Here is a 22,073-nt window from a genome sequence, read left to right on the forward strand (position 1 = left end):
ATATGATTCGTTATGCTAATTGCACCAGATAAGTGCAGCAGCCAGGTGGGGCGGCATGGTGGCTCAATGTTTACTACTGTTGTTTCACTGCGCCAGAAACCGGGTTCAATTCCCTTCTCGACAACTGTCTGTGTGGAGTTTGCACATTCTCTCCGTGTCTGCACGGGCTTCCTCTGCGTGTTCCGGTTTCATCCCACTGTCGTCAGGTGAATTGGCTGTGCTAACTTGCCCGTAGAGTTAGGTGCCTTCGTGGGGGTTAATATAGGTTAGGGGAGTGAGTATTGGTGCGTGGCTCTTCAGCGGGTTGGTGCGGACTCGTTGGACCGAAGGGCCTATTTCCATTTTACGGATAATCTAATTTAAGAAGTAGCAAACCCCAGGAATCAGGAAGCCATTTTCTGATTTGCTTAGCTTTTGTTTAGAAATAAATTTTAACTTCTTGAGCAATTCTCTTCTCCTCCTGGTGACTCTCACAGGGCATCGGGTACAAACTCTCCACAACAAATTTGGTGCAGTGAGTCAAGCTGGAAAGAGACCTCCAAAGGACCGCCAGCCGACGAGGTCTTCCCTGTCCACCGGGGAAACTTCTGAGCCTGAGTTAATAACGGATGGACATCCACAAAAAGAGGTAAGTGTTTTACTAATAATTGAGATTAAATTCGTTTGACTGGGTTTGCAAAAGTGCTGAGAAGCTGCTGAAAGGTCTCTTTGATCCATGAACCAAAGAAGCTGATGATAAATTGAAATGTGAGGATACTCAGAGAATTGTTCAAGAAAACTGCACAGTTGAGTAAGTGGGAATATAAATTAAAAATTGTCTGAATCAAAATTCCGCATTCTGTTGGTAAGTACTGCTGCATACCGCCTTGCAGATAAAGAGGGGCTGACCGGATCTGGCAGTAATGTTGTGGACTGCGGAGGCAGGGTAGAGTTTCAATCGGATACCGCCCTGGAAAAATACGGGCCTGCCTTTCCAGGTTAGAAATTCCTGCAGCAAAAGCCCTAGAAAAGTAGGAGTCTGTCTAGACAGACCAATGAAGATAGACTATCTGTATTGTCTTTATTAATTGGTTGTAACCTCGGAAGTTTGGCGACTGACAAATTGATTAGTGATGAATACAGGGAGTCGAAATAGCAAATACCAATAATAGTTGACGAGGCGCGACCAGAATTCGAAGACAATGGGGAGTGAACTGTGAGAACAAAGGCAATACATTAGCTGTACTGAACTATATGTCAAGATGAGTAAAGGCACTGCAGTTGAAATATTGGGAAAAAAGTTCCAATATCAAAAAATGACACTGTTGAACGTTTCAGAGAAATTGGAAAAAACGTAATCACAACTTATTAAACAAGTGGACAAACGCAGGTAAATTTGCAACAATTTTGTGTGATTGTGATGAGCTGGAATGATTATTTAAAATTACAAACCGAAATATCATTCTACAAAGACGAAAATGAAAAGGGAACAGGAGGCAGAAATATTAAAACTTTTCAGACGAGATGGAGAAAAGCTGATAAAAGTGGACAAAGTACATGTTGTGACCAGGCAGGATGCCAAATAACAATAAAAGCAACTTGTGGAAACTGAAGGTCAGAGAGGCAAATTTCCTTCGGAACCACTCTTGCAAAAGCAAGGCAAACCTGCTCCCTACTCGAACACAGAAAATCCAATGCAATGCCTTTGATAGAGGGAACGGTGGAAACGATACGTGAAATTGAATGGGCTGAGGACACAGACATGAATAAAAAACTGAAGCAGAAAGGGAGGAGGTGAAGGGATTAATCTTGCAAAGCCAGAACGAGAGAAAGATGCTACGGGAGGAAGTGGAAAATAAAACAAATGCACAAAGGATGAATTTGGAAGAGAAAGTTATGTTACTGCGAACAGTACCAAAACAAAAAAAAAAAGATCAAAGAGTTTCGAAGCTGCAGAAGCCGTATTGAATGGGGTCAGATGGAACATTAACCTTGGAACTGGCAACAGGGAGTAGAACAGCGTGGACTTAGGAGAGCATGATTGGAACTGATAGGGGAAGGAAGGGAAGAGGTAGCGATTGAATCGGGGTCAGGGTCCAATGCGACTCCCTGGATGTGTATGATAGCGGGGAGAAGAGCTCCCAAATGTAAAAAAGAATGATGCCTTAGCTCATAAAAGGGAATGAGTGGGAGTCGGGAGAGTCACCTGTTTCGCAGGCTAATGCAGAAGTATTTAAAACTTGACTTGAAGATATTGTTAAAATTGGAAATGGAATAGCTGAGAGGAAATCAGATTTTGCCCACCTGATAAAGTACCCATATGTCACAGCCAAGATCCATTAGACAAAATTTCAGTACTTTGAATATTCTGGGATGGAATTGCCCAATTGCCCTTATAAACACGGAATAAACTAAAAATAAAAACTCTGAGATAGGAAAACATTTGAAAAATGCGTCTGTGTGTGTTTGAGATAGAGAGAGAGAGAGAGAGAGAGAGAGCGAGAGAGAGAGAGAGAGAGAGAGAGAACGAGGTACCGGCACATCAATGATTCCCTGCAGCTTGTGGAAATGTTAATTGTTTGTGGTCTGGTTTGAATGCACAGTTGCGTTTTGGTAATTGAATGTTTGTATTTGGTTCCCTGAAGCTCGAGATCTGGGACTGTTTGGAATTAATATCGATTTTTGTCAATTTAAGATAATTTCATTTAAGGGAATGGGGAATCATCAATGATTATAAAATTCATATTAGCAAAGGTAATATTAATGAAATATTAACCCGTCTGTACTTCTGACTGACCATGACTGCCCTACTGTCAACTTCTAACTGGTCACATTTTATGTTTACGTGTAAGTTAATATTATTCCAATTCATTCATTTTACTATGGGGGAAGGTGCAACAAATGATACTGGCAGAATTAACTTGATATGTTTTTGTTTTGGACTCGCTTGTTTCCACTTAATTTTATAAATGCTTGGTCTCATTGGTGATTGTGGAGTTCTAGTCGTAGCTTTACGCTATGCTAATTTCCCTCCTTCACTGAAAATTGAAGTATCCGTTGATTATTCTGTTGTGAAAAGCATTGAACAAAAATTAAGATACTTGCAATAGTATCTGTGTCGCTGGATGCGGCCTTGATTTGAGCATGAGAATTATTTTGTTATATTGTTATATTTTGTTACCATTACAAAAACTCTTAATGCAAGTGCAGGCATTTCACATCCAGTAGCATTTTAAATGAGGAGTGACTAGTTAGGACTACTTAAGGAACCTATTCGAGTTTCAAATTAAGGGACTAGATCCAGATACTTCTAATTGATTTCGGAATTAGAAATTGTGTACATGTTATATTTTATAATTATGGGAATAGAGGTATGTACAGCAAACGGAACTCTGAGACGTTAAAAGCTGAGTGTGGATGGATAAACGAAAAGTAAAGGGAACAGGAGAAACAGAGTAAGGTTACTTCGACTGACGAATATATTTTCGAAAGGTTACAGCAGCAACGCTGCAAAGGAAAAGACAACTTACATTCAACTTATAATCCCGAGCCAATGCCTGTCATGCCGATCTGATTTGAAGAAGGGGATAGGGAATTTCCTGAACATTTCTTCGAAGTCCCCATCACTTTCCCTGATTATAAACATTTCCTTGCTCTGAAGATGAATGACCCAATATCATTTACCAACTTCATAGCCGTCATCATTCGGCGGACCAGCCTGAGCCATCCTAAACCAGGGGCCATCAAGTGAATCAGAGTAATGTTAATGAACCAAGACACTGACCCTAAGGAGAAACCAGCCCAATTTGTTCTATATGTCCAAAAGATGATGCAGATGTAAAGTCATCAACATTCTGGGACTGACCTGAATACGATTGCCTTGTGTTATAGAACTGAAATAAGTGGTCGTCTGTTAGACTAAAATTGGGTAAAAGCCCACAAATGCAAAATCATCGAGAAGCTGATTCACCTTTGTTTAACCTTACGCTTTTGCAATATATTCCTTCTGGTCTCGCCAACAGGATCCAGACAAACACGATGCACTAGTCCAGGAATTTCCAGTTGATGATGAGGTGAGCAGTTTTTTTTTTCTCTATTGACATGGCCAGAACGGGACCGAACCACAATGCAAGCTACATGCAAACACCGAAAATCCCAGCACCCTGTGTCATCCCTGTAAAACATTGAGGCCACCATATCCAATTGGGGGCGTAACCTGCCTTCTATGCCCCTCCAGAGATTATTGCTAAACAATTCTTTCCCGAGGGGACCAAGGAAGTGGGGGCAGGCAGGCACCAGTGGTACACATTTGGGACTGCGAACAAGGCAGCCAGTTACATCCTGTAATAATGCGATGTGTGCGCTCTGATTAATGTTATAAAGGGAATATAGTCCCCAGTAGGTCACAAAGAATTGTCCGAAGGACAGTTATGGGAAGAGACAACACCCTCTAAGAACACAGGTGCTGGAACAATTATGATTTTTTTATAAATGCACAGCTGCCAATGTGATGATGATGCCCAATGTGATTCCGCGTTGCAGAAGAAAGCAATGCCTCGTTAATGACCAGAGTTAACTCAACCCTACTCGCTATATGCCTTATTTCCCTAAATGGTGTATGCTATATCCGTCATCTCCGCAATTTGATCAAAGTGAATGCATCCGCAAATGTAACTGCAGTGCTCCTTGGTCGACCATCAAAGTCAATTGTACGTTACCAATCCAGGCTCTTGTCCTCCATCAGCATTTGGTCCACGAGTGTATCCCGCGATGTGGTGACATCCAAGTTGGCCATTTTGTGATAACTTGCATACAGACATGGGATGTCACACCCGGCATAAGCTACGTTACAGGAACCACACACTCTGAGGGAGTGTTGGATGTTCAGCTTATCCCGTTGGCAGATGCGTCGTGATCGTGTGTCATCCTGGAATCGGGAGGGACTTGAACACGAGTGATGCCTCTCACATCAACACACACTCTGTCACACACACACACATTTAACGGACACATACAAGCATAGCCAGCCGCATGCACTCACGTACAATAGACCCGCATACGCCCTCAGTCTCAGAAATACAAAGAGAAACGCATTCAGATCCACATACACTCTGTTAGACAGAAACACGTGCGCACACCTTGCCAGGCAAAAACCACCTCAAACTCTCATATACATTCCACCTCACAAACCCACATGCTCTCTTATGCCCACACTCTGTCAGACACACACACACAGAGGCACGCATGCACGCCAAAACACACGGACCAACCTTCGTATCCTCTGTCAGTCAACCACAAAGACTCCTTCTCAGTCACACACTGAGGGAAACATACGCACACTCCCTTTCTCTCTTACACGTGTATGCATACACACAGACACACAAGGACTCTCAGTGATGTTCTTTGTCTAGATTGATCTCTGTAAAGCTTTCAACACCCACCATAGACTGATTAGCAAGGTGAGATCAAATGGAATAAAGGGAGAACTATCAATTCGAATATAATTGGCGGGAAGATGGGAGACAGAGCTTCGTGTTGGAATGTTGATTTTCGGTCTGGATGCCTCTGGTCAGTGATGTGTGCAAAGATGTTCCTGGATCCACCGCTTCTTGACATTTATATAAATAATTCGGATGTGGAATGATGAGGCGTGGTGTTATGGGTAAGGCCAGACACATCATAAAGTTTCAATAAAGTATCCGAGACATTGACCTTCCTGGTTGTTTAAATGAGCTGCAAAGTGGATATTCCAGGAGACATGCCACTGGTCAAACCACTCTGTTTTTTTTATTACTGAATGAAACAAACAAAACGACCAGAATACAGAATAACTTAACCTATCGGTTAACCAAACAAATAAGCCCAGTTTAATGTTGTTGTTCACAATACTTGCAATAATACCCATAAACATTCATTGACACAAAGGTTAAAATCAAACACAAGATCGCAGAGTAGCGACGTCAGAGATATCATGGTGAACTGTTTTTTGGGTCCAGCAGCATAGTTAACATTAGTGTTAAAACCCAAATCAAATCAGAGACAAACTGAACTGACAAAAATTACTATTCCTCTTTCATTGTCCAAGATTTTGTTTTTCATAGGCTTGAAAGCCTGCTGGATGAGGCTGTATCTGTTTGCTCAAATCAAACAGGACGTAAAATTCTTCAACTTAGACATTTCAGTGCCTTTGTCTTTTACGACGTCTCTGCAGAATAAACAAAAGAAGGACAACATAATCTTGATAAAAGAGGAGTTTCATCTCACCTCCTGCAGAAAAAGGAAAATGGTTGCTTTATTTTAATTGCTTATTCCTAAATTACTTGGCTTCCATAACACATATTACATGGATTGTAAATACATTCTGTTTCAGTCTGGTTTACACCTGCAACGAATGCCTACGGTCCTCATTCAAACCTTGACAATGCGTCGACAATCATGCTTTCTCCACCTGTCACATGCACAATTTTAAAATTAACTGCCTGTGACAACAGAACTGCACCTAAATAGTTCGGCATTTTTATCCTTAATTTTCTCCGCAAATTTTAAAGTGTTACAGTCAGTGTATAATTCTCAGATAAGACATAAACGTTGAAATTTTTGAACACCAACAACAAGGTCAAACTCTCCTTCTCAACTGTTAAATATTTCTGCTGATGAATGTTCAACTTCCTGGAGAAATACATTATAGTTCCATGCATCTTCTCATCGTATTCCTGCAAGAGCACATCGCTGACTCCCACATCAGTTGCAGCGATCGCCACATTTAATGGCTTTTCACAATTCGTTGCAATTACAACTCTGGATGTCGTTTACACAAATGTAATTCTTTCAAATTCCTTCTGACAGTTCACTGAATTTTCTTACCTTTCTTTAATAATTCAGTGAGTGGACAAGCTACACTGCTAAAATGTAAGGTTTTTTTTCAATATAATCCACTCAATCCCAAGAAACATAGTACGTTTTTTTTTCTTGTTGTTGGGACATGAAACTCCTCAGTTCCTTTTGATTTTGGATCCAGAGAGGCATTTGTCCGTGTCCAATAACGTAAAGCAGTTAGGTGACTTGGGTTTGGAAAATTCACTTTTTGCCAGATTTATCAGCACGTCGCCCTTCAAAATTCGAACAAACAATTCTACAAAATGTTACAAATGGACTTGTCATGTGTGTATAAAAATTTCCATGACATTTCTGCATTTGACAAATTTGGTTGGCCCCGCAATGAAATTATTTATTATTTTCCAAAATGTGACTGGTGAATTATTGAGATCCAATGGCATGACGTTAAAGTGATACAGTCCTTTGACGCTACGAAAACTAAAATTTCCTTCAATGTTTCTGACAAACAGACCTTTCAGTATCGTCTTCGGATGTCCACTCTCGAAATGTACGTTGCTTGTCCTAAACTTTTGAACACAATCTTAAAAAGACGATTGCAGATATGCATTATTGTTTGTAATTGCATTGACTTTGCGATAATACTCACATTACCATCGGATGTTTGCTCCATTACTATGGTTGAGCTCCAGTCACTGAAACTCACTTGCATAATGCTGTCTTGGAACATGCATTCAAGCACGTTTTGATCCTGCACGAGCTGTGCTTGATCCTGTGGAGTGTTAAGCCTCCAAGGATGCCGCTTCATCTGAAAAACACCTCCCATACCTAACATGCGTAATTACGTTTGAACGCCCTAACGTACTTCCATATGGCTCCCCATGTGATTATAACAACAGTGTTCCGTAGTTTCGATTTTATTCTGGATGGTAAATCCATAATATTTCCCAATTTTGACTTCTTACTCATTGCAAAATTTCTTTTGACGAATGTACAATTTAGAATCTTCTGAACTTGGCTATTCCCTCTTATTTGTATCCAATAAGACGGTGTGGTTTGGCTTTCCTTCCATGTAAAAAGACATTTTGAGTTTATTCACATCATACACTTTGTACACATTCTGTCTGCTGTCCTTATCAAATACTTCAATTGATTTGCTTTTTCCAGGATGAGATTCATCCCACACTGGAACTAAAAGGAACACTTCACCCCAATGCACTGATTGCAAGTGTTGATTACTTGTTTCTCACTTCATTCCATGCTGTGATATCTCTAAATGCTGTCTAGATAACATTTGCGCTGCATTTAATCGTTTAGATTAGACTTACAGTGTGGAAACAGGCCCTTCGGCCCAACAAGTCCACACCGACCCGCCGAAGCGAAACCCACCCATACCCCTACATTACCCCATTACCTAACACTACGGGCAATTTAGCATGGCCAATTCACCTGACCCGCACATCTTTGGACTGTGGGAGGAAACCGGAGCACCCGGAGAAAACCCACGCAGACACGGGGAGAACGTGCAAACTCCACACAGTCAGTCGCCTGAGTCGGGAATTGAACCCGGGTCTTCAGGCGCTGTGAGGCAGCAGTGCTAACCACTGTGCCACCGTGCCGCCCACTAATATCTGGTTCTTTAATATCTGGTTTACAGTACGAAATATGGGGTGTGTAGCTTCTGAGTTGTCAATTTCTCCTTACTGAGTTTCAGCGATTCTCTCATGACATGCTCAGAACACATTCAAATGGCACGAATTTGGACAATTCATTTGGTGAAACCCTGTTTGAGGAAAGAGAAAACGAATTCCATTTTCATAATCATCTATCACTCTCGACTATGAGCCGTCAGTCTGGTGTTTAATGTCTAATGTCACCTGTCTAGCGCTCCCTGCGAATCTGAATGTTAGACAGTATATCTGTATTGTTTTATGCCTCTACAGGCCATAATTTCTTTGAATAGTTTCGAGTTGAACTGTGACCCTTGATCGGGTTTTATCTCTGTGAGTCGCCCGTATCTAATAAATTAATCCATTACTATCCTTTTAGCTGTAATATTGGAATGTCATCTGGAAATCTAGTCAACACATTTATTGCTGTTAACAAATACTGATTCCTACTTTTTCTATTCGGTAGGAGCCCTATGCAATCAATTAAGCTTCTTGTGGAAAGCTCTTCACACTTTGGAAATGGTGTAAACATGGTGAATTTTATTACTGCCTGAGGTTTTCCAATTACCTGACATGCTTAACGTGCCTGGCAGATCACTACTACATCCTTGCAAAGTCCATGTCAGTAGAAATGAATTCTAATTTAAAATGTGTGTTCTTTTTCTCACTCCAAACTGACCCCGCTAGTGGTCGTTCTTGCGGCAATCACAACACCTCCTTTCTATAACCACCTGGTACTACGATTTGATGAACTTCAGCCTATTCATCATCTGCGTGAAGATGGGCTGGTTTCCATTTCTTCATTAACGTAACTGATCCCTTCTTGTCTCACTGTAAAATCGCGTAATACGAGCTTTTTGGGCAATAGACCTTCGATGGGACATGTCTCCTCATCTTTCAATGTCACAGTTTGAAAGCATGCTGAATCCTGTAAAATCGGAACTCTTTATCTGATGCTCCTCGCCTATGTGAATAAACTTTCCAATCGCAATTATATGATGTTAAGAAGAGATGGCACTTTCTCCTTGATCAAACTTGAACCAGGTTGTACATTTAAGTGCAGCTTTATTGTCTCCTCTGTGATTTCCGTTACCACGTTCATAAAATTCAACTGCTTTGCCTTGCCCAAAACCACTGTGATTTTATATGGTCTTCTTTGTTGCAATTAAAACGCCGAGCTATTAACTCTCTGTCCCTTTCCATGGTTTACTTTTTATCCAATGACAAGTCATTCTTATCATTTTCACCGACACCTACGTTTCCCCTTCAATGTGAGGAATTCTCTTTGTCCCAATTCTATCCCTCACGGAATGAAATTGATTTTGGAAGCCGAACCTGGATTTATGGACCAACGTATAATCGTCAGCCATTCCAGCTCAGAACCGTTTTAACGCTCTGCTCTTCCCCATGAGTCCGTGAGTTCTCAGTACGTAGGAAAATGAAGTTTGAACTCTTATCTCAGTGCCAATTTCTCAAATTCAAGCACACTCTCTTCCATCCTTAGCCCTCTCTACTTTTCTCCCTGTTTCTCTCTCTTTATATGTCTCTTCTCTTTCACACTATTTTTGTCTTTGCTCTGCTTTCAATAGCAATTAAAACTGTTACATTTCTCCTGACCATTACATGTCTTCTGCCTCAATTTCAAATGTTGTTTAGCCTTCACTAAACATTCCCCATGGCATTTCCAGTAAACCTAAATTTTGATAACTCCAATTACAGCTTGTCTGCGAATTCCAGCAGCTTGGCCTGAGCCAAATTTTGCACAACGCCTATGGTCACGTCTTCCAGCCCCTAAAAACACTTAGTGACTGGTAGAGCCATTGTTAGCGCAAGCATTGGTTTAAACCACAGAAATGGAACACCTGGAACAAACACTAACGCCTACCACTTACAGCTTTGGAGTCCAACAACCCTAATACCAAATCGGCACGATAGAACAAATGTCACACAGAGCCCCAACTCTGTTATGGAGGAGGCCAAACACCCTAAAACATTTCAAGAAGGTAGCCTGAATATAAATTTGCTGATTGTTTTGAACAGGTGCCGTGCGGATATTTCAGGGGAGATGCTACTAGTCCAACAACTTAGTTCAAATTACACAGTTGTGGCATGAAATACAAACAATTGAGAGCAAAATGAAGAATAATTTCACCTGAGGTGAAAAGTTTGTTTTCATTTGTTTTTTCACCATAGTAGGTAACGCTATCAGTGATCTTCCAGTGAAGCGCTGGTGTTACATCCCACTGTCTATTGATGAGCTTAAGTTTCCTTGGGTTGGTGACATCATTTCCTCTGCTGACGATGTAATTTCCTGTTTTTTTTCTCAGAGGATGGCAGTTGGAATGAAAATCGATGTCATTTTTATATAAAGTTCCAGTTGAAATGCTAGGATTCTACGAAATCTCGTTCTTGTTTCTGTTTGTCTTGCCCTTGGACTAATGTATTGTTCCCGTCAATGTGGTCTCCGTCCTGATCTGCATGTAAGGAGGCTAGTGATTATGGGTCAAGTCTTTTGTGGCTAATCGATGTTAAGGTGTTCTGGGGACTAGTTTTCTGCCTGTTTGATCATTGTAGTGCTTTTTACAATTCTTACAGCTTATTTCGCAATTGCTTTGTTTGTTGTCTGTACTAGATATTTGAAGTTAATTCATTAATCTTTCAGTATGTTGCTGAATTTGTGGGCCAATATGATGCAAAAAAAGTCTGAATACTGTGGCAATCATTTACGTGATGTTTTTAATGTAAGGGAGAGTGGCAATTGTTTCTGGTTGAGTTTTGTCTGCTTGTCGGGGTTTGTTGCTGAGTAATCGGAATGAGTATCTATTGTATATCCATTCTCTTTGAATACGTTATAGAAGCGATTTTTCTCTGCTCTTCGTAGTTTCTCTGTACGACAATGTCCAGTGGCTCGTTGCTAAAATGCTGTAATACTGCTTCGTTTGTCAGTGTTGCGATCATTGCATCTGTATCGATCCGTATGTGTTATTTTCCTGTAGACGCTGGTTTGAGGTTCCGCTAGATCGTTGGCTTACTGTGATATTTAGGAATTGCAGTTTGTCGTTGTTTTCCTCCACGTTTGGGAATGTTATGCCAATAAGGATATTATTGATGGTATTGAAGGGATCAAATAATTAGTTTAGTTTAGCGAGGACAAAGGTCTTATCAATGTAGCGGACACAAACTTTGGGTTGGATGGTTGGCAGAGCTATTTGTTCGAGTCTCTGCATTATTGATTCTGTTAACAATCCTGATAGAAGGACTCAAAAAGATAAAATGATCGTTATCCTATGTGCAGACAACGGACGCTTGACAATCATTTTATATGACCAGGCGACATTGAAAATGTGAAGGCACTGCGTGCAGATATCAACACTTAGCAACAGATGGTGAACGATCTGACTCCGCAACTAGAGAAACGAATCACTGTTATGGTGATGACACGTCGGAAGAAGCACCTTGCAGCTCGGCGACCAAGGGACTAATATATTGGCAGGGAGATTTGCTAGACTTCCTCGGAAGGATTTGAACTGGTACGGATGGGGGTATGGGTGTGACGTAAGGAGATAGTGTGGAAAGAAGAGATTCATCTGAGACTGGAACCTCTGAAAAAAGAAGCGCGCCAACCACTGAGGGCAGACAGGGACAAAGCAGGGAACAAAATAGGACAGATCAATTAAATTACTTTTATTTCAGTGCAAGGGAACGAACAGGAAAGCCAGATAAACTCAGGGCATGGTGAGGTACCTGGGACTAGGATATCATAAGAATTGCAGAAAATAATGGCTCAGCAATGGACAGGGAACATAGCTTAATGTTGCAGGATACAAATCCTACAGGAAGGAGAGAAAGCGAGGCAAGAGAGGAAGGGGAGTAGAGTTTTTGATAAGGGATAGCATTTTAGCTGTACTGAGGGTGGATACGCCCGAAAATACATCTCGCGAGGTTATTTGACTGGAACTGAGAAACAAGAAAGGGATGACGTCCTTATTGAGACTGTATCATAGACCCCCTACTAGTCGAAGAAAAGTCAGAAACAAATTGATGAGGGGAGCGCAATCATTTGTATGAATAATAGAGTGGCAATCATGGGGGACATTACCTTTCCAAACATAGGCTGCGTCTGCTGTAGCGTTAAGGGTTTAGTGTGAGCGGAATTTGTTAATCATATAAAAGAACTATCAGTATATGGATGCATGGACTAGTGGAAGTGCAAAACCTGACGGATAATTGGAAAATAAGGCAGAGAATCTTACTGAGGAGTCAGTGGGGGTACTCATTGGGGTCAGTGACCATAATTCTGAAGTAGTGATGGAAAAAAGCTAGATCGGATCTAAAAGCTGCAGTTCTAAAGTGGAGAAAGGATAATTTTACCGTATTAGGCAAGAATTTTCAAAAGCTGATTAGGGCCCGATATGCACAGTTAAAGGGACGACAGGACACTGGCAAAGTGCAGAAACAAAATAACAAGCGTGCAGAGATTGTATATTCCTGCAAGAGTGCAAGGAAAGGCGGATTGGTGTAGGGAATACTCGATGAAGAAAGTAATTCAGGTTTGCTTAATAAAAAGATGGAAGTTAATGTCAGGTATAGACAGGATAGATCAATTGAATCTCTAAATAGTACAAAGGCAATAGGAGCATTCTAAAGAGAAAAATAAGGATGGCACAAAGTAGACATGCGATAGCTTTGGTAAATAAAGTTAAGGAGTATCCCAAGAGATTTTATTTACAAGTACATTAAGGTCTAAAGTGTAACTAGGGAGAGAACACGGCCCGTCAATGATCAGCAAGGTGGACTTTGTTTGGAACCACGGGATATGGAAGGGAATACTAAACGAATATTTGCATCAGTGCTTACTGTGGCAAAGGGTAAAAAATGAGGTCTGCAGATGCTGGAGATCACAGCTGAAAATGTGTTGCTGGTTAAAGCACAGCAGGTTAGGCATCATCCAAGGAATAGGAAATTCGACGTTTCATGCATAAGCCCTTCATCAGGAATGACTCATTCCTGATGAAGGGCTTATGCCCGAAACGTCGAATTTCCTATTCCTTGAATGCTGCCTAACCTGCTGTGCTTTAACCAGCAACACATTTTTTACTGTGGCAGAGGACATGGAAGAAATCGAATGCGCGGAAATAGATCGTGACCTGTTGAAAAATTGTCCATATTACAGAGGAGGAAGTGCTGGAGGTTATGAAATGCACAAAAGTTGATAAATCCCTAGGATCTGTTCAGCTGAATCCTAGATCTCTGTGGGATGCTTCGGTAGTGATTGCTGGGCCTTTTGCTGAAGTATTTGCAGGAGAAGTGCTGGTAGACTGGCTAACATGTTGCTATTATTTAAGAAGGTTGGTAAGTACAAGCCAGGGAAATTTGGACCACTGAACCGGACGGCCGTGCTAGGAAATCCTGATGTACAGGATGTACATATATTTTTCGAAAAGCAAGTACTGATTAGGAATAGCAGATATAGTTTTGTGCTTGGGAAATCATGTTTCACAAACTTCATTTTTTTATTGAAGAAGAAACAAAGAGGATTGATAAGGGTAGGATCATAGACGTAAGCTATATGCACGTGAGATATATCAGTTGCAAAGTGCTGTATGCGCATGCTGCCCTTCAGTCATTCCCTGAAGAGTGGCAGGCGCATACAGAGAGTCTCCATGGAATCGATGGGCTGAACAGCTCCTGTAGGCGCGTGAGTGACCCCACACGTTGATGCAGTCCCTCTTCCTGTCTCTGGGACAGAGTGACTGATGATGAAATAATGTCTCATTGTTAACCCTATCTTCTGTGATAGACTGTCTGCAGCCCCGCAGCTAAGGGACAGGGGATGACTCTCAGTGAGCGGGCGTTTCACTCGGATTGTCGCCATCTGGAACAGTTGGGGCTCAGATGATAAATGCTGCCCCATTGCAGCAAAGAAGCCGATGTTACTGTTGCAAAAGCCTTTCTGCAGGATTGTTGTGTGAAGATGGATTCTGAACAGCAAGCACACTGCACAAAAATGACCTCACATGAATTTACCTGAGGGTTGAGAGTCTCGAATACATTTCTATCTTTCCCACCAGCTCAACATGTTTATCACAGATAAACGATATTTGCAGGGAGTTCCCAATCAACCTTGGTGATTTCTCGCACTTGATGGAACTGGCTGTGCCAATGAGAGCGAGCTTTAGAGCATATCCGCGCTTGCCTCTCCTCACACTGCGTGCAAGTGGAGGGAAATAGCTGAATACTCTGCTGATGGAGACAACTTAGTACACGTGGAAGGGATAAACAGCATTGTTCCGTGAACAAGGAGACGGAATGAGAAAACGATATTCTTGAAACACTTTGGTGCTTAGAAATCTGAGAGCACAGTGGGATGTAGTTGGACCTGAGCGACCTCCTGCTGGTTTGGTGTTGGAAACGTTAGAGTATCTAGTGCATGATCTTCGCTTAGTAGCTTGTGTCATTACTGGCATGTGAGAATGTCTAACTTCAAGTCGCCATCGAGCCTTGGGTGTTTGGTTTTATTTTTGCCTGGTCGTCCGATCAACTACTAGATAAAAATATGTAAATCATTAAGTTGTACCCCTTGAACTACCTTTGAGTGTTGGGGTCAGAAGTGTCATTGTAATGGGCATGGCACAGTAACACATGTGCTCAAAGTGAAATAAGTGTTAGAGAATGTTCACCCACAGAATCCCACTCTGAATAAATCCATCATCTGGATATTCGCAAACTTCTGGGTGTGAAATTTTAGGAAGTGTGGTTTCGAAATGATTGGAAACAGCGCAGAACAGGTTGATGGGAATGGTGTGGTAGACGAGGAATGTCAATAATAACTGTCATTTGGAAAGTTGGGAGAGGTGTTCTTGGAGAGCAGAAGGCCAAAAGCTAGCCTTTTTAAATCTTTCCAAGACATGAGTGGTTTAGGCAGAAGGAATAAGGAAGGGAGAATGCTCCCTACGCCTGAAAGGATCGAGAACGATTCGGCAGAGTTTGTAAAAGAAGAAAATGTACATGAGAAGAAATGCTTTCACATAGGGAGTGGGTAGGCTCTGTAAACCACTGCCTGCCATTGACAAAGACGTAGTTTCAATCGAGTTGTTTAAAAGCTAATTCAATGTTTATGTTGAACGTAAAAATGTGTAGAGTAACAGGGAGTAGGCATCGGAATGATATCAAAAAGAGAACCACATTTATCTCTGTAGAGAGCCAGCACAGCTAAGGTGTTTTGTGACGCATTTGTGATTCTGACTGGAATCACAGTACGACCAACAGAATGTAGGGAGTTAAACAACGGTGATATTGTTAAAGCCGGGGCACATCTACACAACAGAATGTTAGCCAGCACGTACATGTCACAAGGAGGATGGTGCTGTCTGAACAGTGCTGCAGAGTGTCCTGTGGATCAGGCACAGCACACTTAACTATGCAGAGAAAGCTAAGGGTCTGTTGGGTGGGCAAGCAGCCTACGGCACTAGCTTCTGATTCACAGCCTCGACGGTGATGTAGGTTCGCATCCCACTGCTGCAATGTCTGTGACTGCAGCGAGTTCAAAGCCCTCCACCCCCAAAACAAACAGAACCGTGAGTTTGTTGTTTGGAGCTCTCCCTCGAGTGATGGCTTTCTCAAAGGGGTCAGTTGTCGTGATCGCCTTCGCCTCCCACATGGTAAACGCAGGCTCAAGCTGCCCTACTGCTGCTGCGTTGTTACGGGCAAGTTGAGTTCTCACTGGAACCGAAAAGCGACTGTTTTGAAATAACTTGTCGTTATTTGGTGTTCTGGCAAATGGGGATATGATTCCAAAAAATTGCGCTAGTATATGTTATTAAATTTCTTTCATTTCTGTCCTGAAGAAATTGGAAGGGAAAGGTAATCTAATCGAGGCTGTGTTTGGAGAAATTCACTTTTTATGGCCCATTCTTATTGTGTTCTTTCTTTCTCTCGTTTCAGCACTTTCTGGGAAGTGGTGGTGCACTAACACTCCAGGATGTTTGAAAGAGTAGTTTGGAATTGCCCTGTTGTTAGTTGTGAGATTACTTTATGCCTCATGCCCTCGGACTGTCTCACATTTTGCATTCATGCTTCGCTGTATCTGAAAATGTATTAGGTATGCCAGTTTTGTTTGTGTTCCGTGTTGAATGCTTTCTGTTTTGCCATTCTATAAATACATTACGAGATAACACGGTTTGTGAGGTAATTTCCAGCAGCAAAAATCCTCAACTGAGTAACCGAGAATGTTTCACGGAGTATGGTCACTCGCAGCAAAAGTAAGGAATTCTTTTGATTCTGCAGTGCTTCACATTCCTCCCTTTCCGGTAAATAGGCACAGAGAGCGATAGCAAGCCCCGATAAAAGTAATTACTTAAAGCCGGTGAAAGCAACACAACATTATTGGGGTACACTACATGGAAACAGAGTCTTCGGTGTTTCTCGTCCATGCCGACCACAGCCAAAATTCAACATGTCCCATTTTTCAGCATTTGGCCCCTATCCCTCTGAACACTTCCTCTCCAGAAACTCATCCGGTTACTTTTGCCATCTTCTGTGTGCGCTAGCCTCCTCCACATCCTCTGGTAGCCTACTGCATACACGCACAGGGAAATATCCCTCAGGTCCCTTTTAAATTTTAGCCCGCTCACCTTAAACCTATGCTCCCCAGTTTCCAACTCGTGCCAGCTTGGGTAAGAAACGTAAATATTCCATTTACAAACCTTCCATAACATCATGCCCCAGCCGCTGTGCTGTAGAGAAAGTTGTCCCAGCTTATTCTGCCTCGCTCTACAGTCCAAACATTGACGACATACTTGTCGATAATTTGTGAGCAATTTTACATGATTTTCTTACCTTTTCGATGATGCCAATTACACTGGACAACAACAACGAACTATTGGAAAGGGAAAGGTGAAGCATAGAACTGCAGCAAATATCACTGTTGGATATCTCTGAGCTGCAGTAGTGTAGAGGTTATGACATTCACCTTATATATGAAAGGTCCCTAGGTAGAAACATCCCTGTTCCGAATGGCAGTCTCTTAGATGGGTGGAAACGAAGTTTTCTGGCTTGCTTTCTCATCAGCAAACCTGGTTTTGTGTTTGCTCGCGCAAGTCTGCTCTCGTGGTGAAATGTCATGTAATTCCATTTAATGACTGTGTGAAACACTGTTAAGAATTTCTCCAACCTGGTTATGAACATACGCCATTATGTTGAAGAGTGTAGTTTCCCTATTCTGATCCTTCCACGAAAAGCAGCACCACATTTGCATTCCATGCGCAGGCAGCCCGGGTCAAAGCCAAGGAGAAACCTGATGTGCATTAGGGTTTCCTAAAGTAGTCTCACTGTCAAATGTATCCCAAAGTATTCTTTAAAATGTCTCAATTGGCGGCTGGCTGTCGTTATTCAACCGACGAGAATTAGCACCAGACGTCCTAAATCATCTTTTGCATCATTTCGGACTTTCGTGGCTCATTCAATGAGCAACAGCAATTAATGAATTTACAGTCTCAGATGAACTTGTGCTGTCAAAGCGTCCCTCATATTAAGGTGTGCCGTGAGATATAAGACATGTTGGAACTGAAACTTTGGTAATGATAGACAGGAGCTGAAAATGTGTTGCTGGAACAGCGCAGCAGGTTAGACAGCATCCAAGGAACAGGAGAATCGACGTTTCGTGCATGAGCCCTTCTTTAGGAATGAGGAACGTGTGTCCAGCAGGCTAAGATAAAAGGTAGGGAGGAGGGACTTGGGGAGGGGCATTGGAAATGCGATAGGTGGAAGGAGGTCAAGGTGAGGGTGATAGGCCGGAGTGGGGGTGGGCTGGAAAGGTCAGGAAAAAGATTGCAGATTAGGAAGGCGTTGCTGAGTTCGACGGATTTGACTGAGACAAGGTGGGGGGAAGGGAAATAATGAAACTAGAGAAATCTGAGTTCATCCCTTGTGGTTGGAGGGTTCCTAGGCGGAAGATGAGGCGCTCTTCCTCCAGCCGTCATGTTGCTATGGTCTGGCGATGGAGGAGTCCAAGGACCTGCATGTCCTTGGTGGAGTGGGAGGGGGATTTGAAGTGTTGAGCCACGGGGTGTATGGGTTCTGCAAGTAGGCGGCCTGTCTCCCCAATATAGAGGAGGGCACATCGGGTGCAGCGGATGCAGTAGATGACAGACAGGCTACCGAATGATAGTCCGTCCATTTGGTTTTCTTTAAATCACAGATGAGCAGGAAAATGTAAACTGGGAAGGGGGAATGGGCAAGGGGAATATCCAAGTGAGGCAGTTGCAGCTCTGGTGAAACTCCTTTTCTGTGAGTCACTCAGCAACAAGAGACGTGAAGGCGACTCAGGCGTGAGAGCTCTTCACATCGAGAACAAAAAGCACTCAACTAGAGTTAGCACCTCTTTGACTTCTTCTGGGGTGGGGAGTGAGGTAATCACCTTTTGAATTATGTTAATATGTTCAGAAACTGCCTTTTACATTGACCTGATCAGAAACTGCATCTCTAATAATCACCATAGAATTTAGTATAATTTAAGTAATGAGTCTCTACTCATCGATTCCCATACAGGGTTCCACCTTAGCTTGCAGCCACGTGACTCATGTTCTGGTGTGGACATTCTGCAGCAAGCCGAGCCATTAAGCTAAAAGAGAAGGAAAATGGCAACTCGTACTGGCACCGAGGTTTGAGCATGCTCACAATGTGATATGTCTTGTTGGATTGTCCTGCTACCTCCGCCTTTCAGGTGGAGAACATTCTTTGGGACGATTATTTAGCAAAACAGACGTAATAACAGTATGCTGCACGGTATGATGTGGAACACGGCCTGCTCAGCTTTGTGCATTTTCCCTGTGGTCCGGTATGTTTCGAGTTCCGTGTAAACGTGAAACTTGTCCTGTTTCGAGCAAAGGACGAAATCATTTACCAAAGCAAGAATCCAAATACCAGTAATATCATGCAGCTCATGGTTTCTTTGTCGAATCATAACCGAATATACATTCTCTCATACAGACATTACATTTGTGGCTTTAGCGAATCTCAGTAGCTTGATTCCAGCTATCAAATGATATTTGTCTGGATTGAACGTTTGTTGCGAGATTGATATTGTAGTTGGGCATATCCCTGCAGCTGTGCCAGCAGGAGAGGGATCACAGAACTGTTTCCTTGTGACTTTGCTTCTAATGTTTCGCAGAAGCACCATAGAATGTGTAAGAAAAAGTGCCGCAGCTGTGGCTGGTTTTGTGGCCAAGTGGTAGAAGAAACCACTTTCTCACTGCAAGCTCTCAGGTGGTTGGAGTTCAGATGCGACCGCTGCCCTTTGTGGGTGTGCTGTCTGTTTTACTATAGCCTGTTAAATGCTGCTGTGTTTAAATTCCAACACAACCATGTGGTTTTGTTTTTGGAAATGTACCTCTGATTTGGGAGAGTGCACACTCTCCATCCTGTCAATGTCCATTTTATAATGATCACGTTTGCGTCCCACATGAAATGTCTCGGTCTCAAGAGGTTCTACTGCTGCATCATGTTCCGGCCAAATTGTGTTATTCACTGTTTTCACTGAAACCTAACGGAGATTGGTATTTTATTGCTGTTGTGAAACAAAATCCAGCGGTGACTTCACTTCTCATTATTTGGTGTTCTGGCGAATGGGAAAATAATTCCACTAAATTGTGATGTCATATGGTCTTAAATTTCTTTTATTTCCTGCACTTCTGTCCTGGAGAGGGAGGAAGCAGGCACTGCCACATTGTTGATCGGATGGGCAATTTAATCCAATCGAGACTGTTTTTGGGAATCTTCACTTTTCACGGTCCATTCATGTTCTGTTCTTTCTTTTCCCTCACTTCGGAGCTTTTCGGGAGGTGGCGGTGTACTAAGTTTCCAATACATTTTGGGAGTGCAGTTTGGAATTCTTCTGAAGGATCTCGGAGCTGTTTATGCCTGATTGCCCTCGGAATGTCCCTAGAACAGCATTCATGCTTCAATGTCTCTTAAAATGCGTTTTAAACAAGCTACTATTTCCCAGCATTTGTCCCCTATCCCACTAAACCCCTTCCTATCCAGAAACTCAACAAGTTACCTTTGAAATCTTCTGAGTGTACTCGCCTCCTCCACTTCCTCTGGTAGCTGATTCCATACCACACAACCTTCTCCGTGGGAAAGGTGCCTCAATCCCTTTTATATTTTGCCCGTCTCACCTTACTCCCATGCTCTCCAGTTTTTAACTCGCCCCATATTGCAGAGATCAATAACTTATTTTTTCCTGTTAACAAACCTTCCTCAAGGCCATGCCCGACGATGAAGGGTAAGACGCCCGAGCATGTTCAGACTCGCCCGACATTCCAAACTGTGCACCCCTGACATCATCCTTGTCTATATTTTGTGAGCAATTTCACATGATTTTGTATTTTTTAGTGATGCCAATTACGCTGGAGAATAACCAGCTCTTGGAAACAGAATGATTAACCGTTGAACGGCTGTAAAGTTTAGAGCTAGCCGACTCTGAAAACCAGCTGCTCGCGGGGATGTTTCCTGTACTGGAGTGGCTGTTGGAGTCACCTCATACACGAAAACTCCCCACTTCAAAATCGGGCAAGAATAGCCTCATTCCCGATGGCAGCCTTTCAGGCTGACATGAGCAGAGTTTTATAACTTGCTGTTCACGTCAGCAAACCAGGCTTTGAATTTGCTCGCTCATACATGTTTGCGTGATGGAAAGGAATACAATCCCGTTTCATTTCTGTGTGAAACATTGTCACAGTGGTCGCCAAACTGGTTTTGAATATGCACAGATGTGTACAGCACTGATGGCCATTCTATGTCACAGTGGAGTTCCTGGACTCTGAATCTTCCACGTAAAGCATTCCCACATTTGCTATCCTTGGGCAGGCGGCTCGGTTCAAAGCCAAGGAGCAAAGGTTCCCGGCAAAAATCCTCAACTGAGGACCTGGGCATTTTTCATGGGGAATAGTCAGTGGGAGTAACATTATGGAAGTCCTCGGTTCTGCAGTGTTTCAAAACACTACATTGAAGCGTGATTGGATTTTAGTATTCTGAGGCACAATTTAAATTGATTGGCAAAATAGGAATTGTTTTCTAATTAGCAACCAATTCAGGTTTGTTTCACAGCCAAATGTTACATCTTTCGAATTTTCTTGTCCACGCTGAGACTGCGAGCTGGTCAGCACAGGTATTTGTCAGCGCTCAGTTCTGAACAGCCTTCACTCTCATTTAAAGGTGGAGGGCACGTCTTCAACTTCATAACACTGTTCTCATCACAAAATCCTGCAGCTTGTAATCTTGGGGACAGGGGTTGGATTGCAACCGTTACCGGACTAAATGGAAAGGTTTTCACACGGGAAGCGCCATTCATGAGGGAGTTTCTGTAAGCTGTGTCCCAGGGCTGTGCAGGGAGCTGCAGTGGCCACTTTCTGTTGACAGCAGGGGTCTGGAGAGAACAATGTTTGTCCCTATCTTACTCCATGTGGGGTCAGTGAATACAGAATCATCAATGGTTTGGGCTGCAATTCAACCTTGCCATGGATTTCCGGTTTAAATGGAGGTAGAGTTGTATTCCCATCGTCTGATCTGGAACAATACAAGCTCCATACC

The sequence above is a fragment of the Hemiscyllium ocellatum genome, chromosome 46 (genome assembly GCF_020745735.1).
Source record: "Hemiscyllium ocellatum isolate sHemOce1 chromosome 46, sHemOce1.pat.X.cur, whole genome shotgun sequence".
NCBI classification, from domain to species: Eukaryota; Metazoa; Chordata; class Chondrichthyes; order Orectolobiformes; family Hemiscylliidae; genus Hemiscyllium; species Hemiscyllium ocellatum.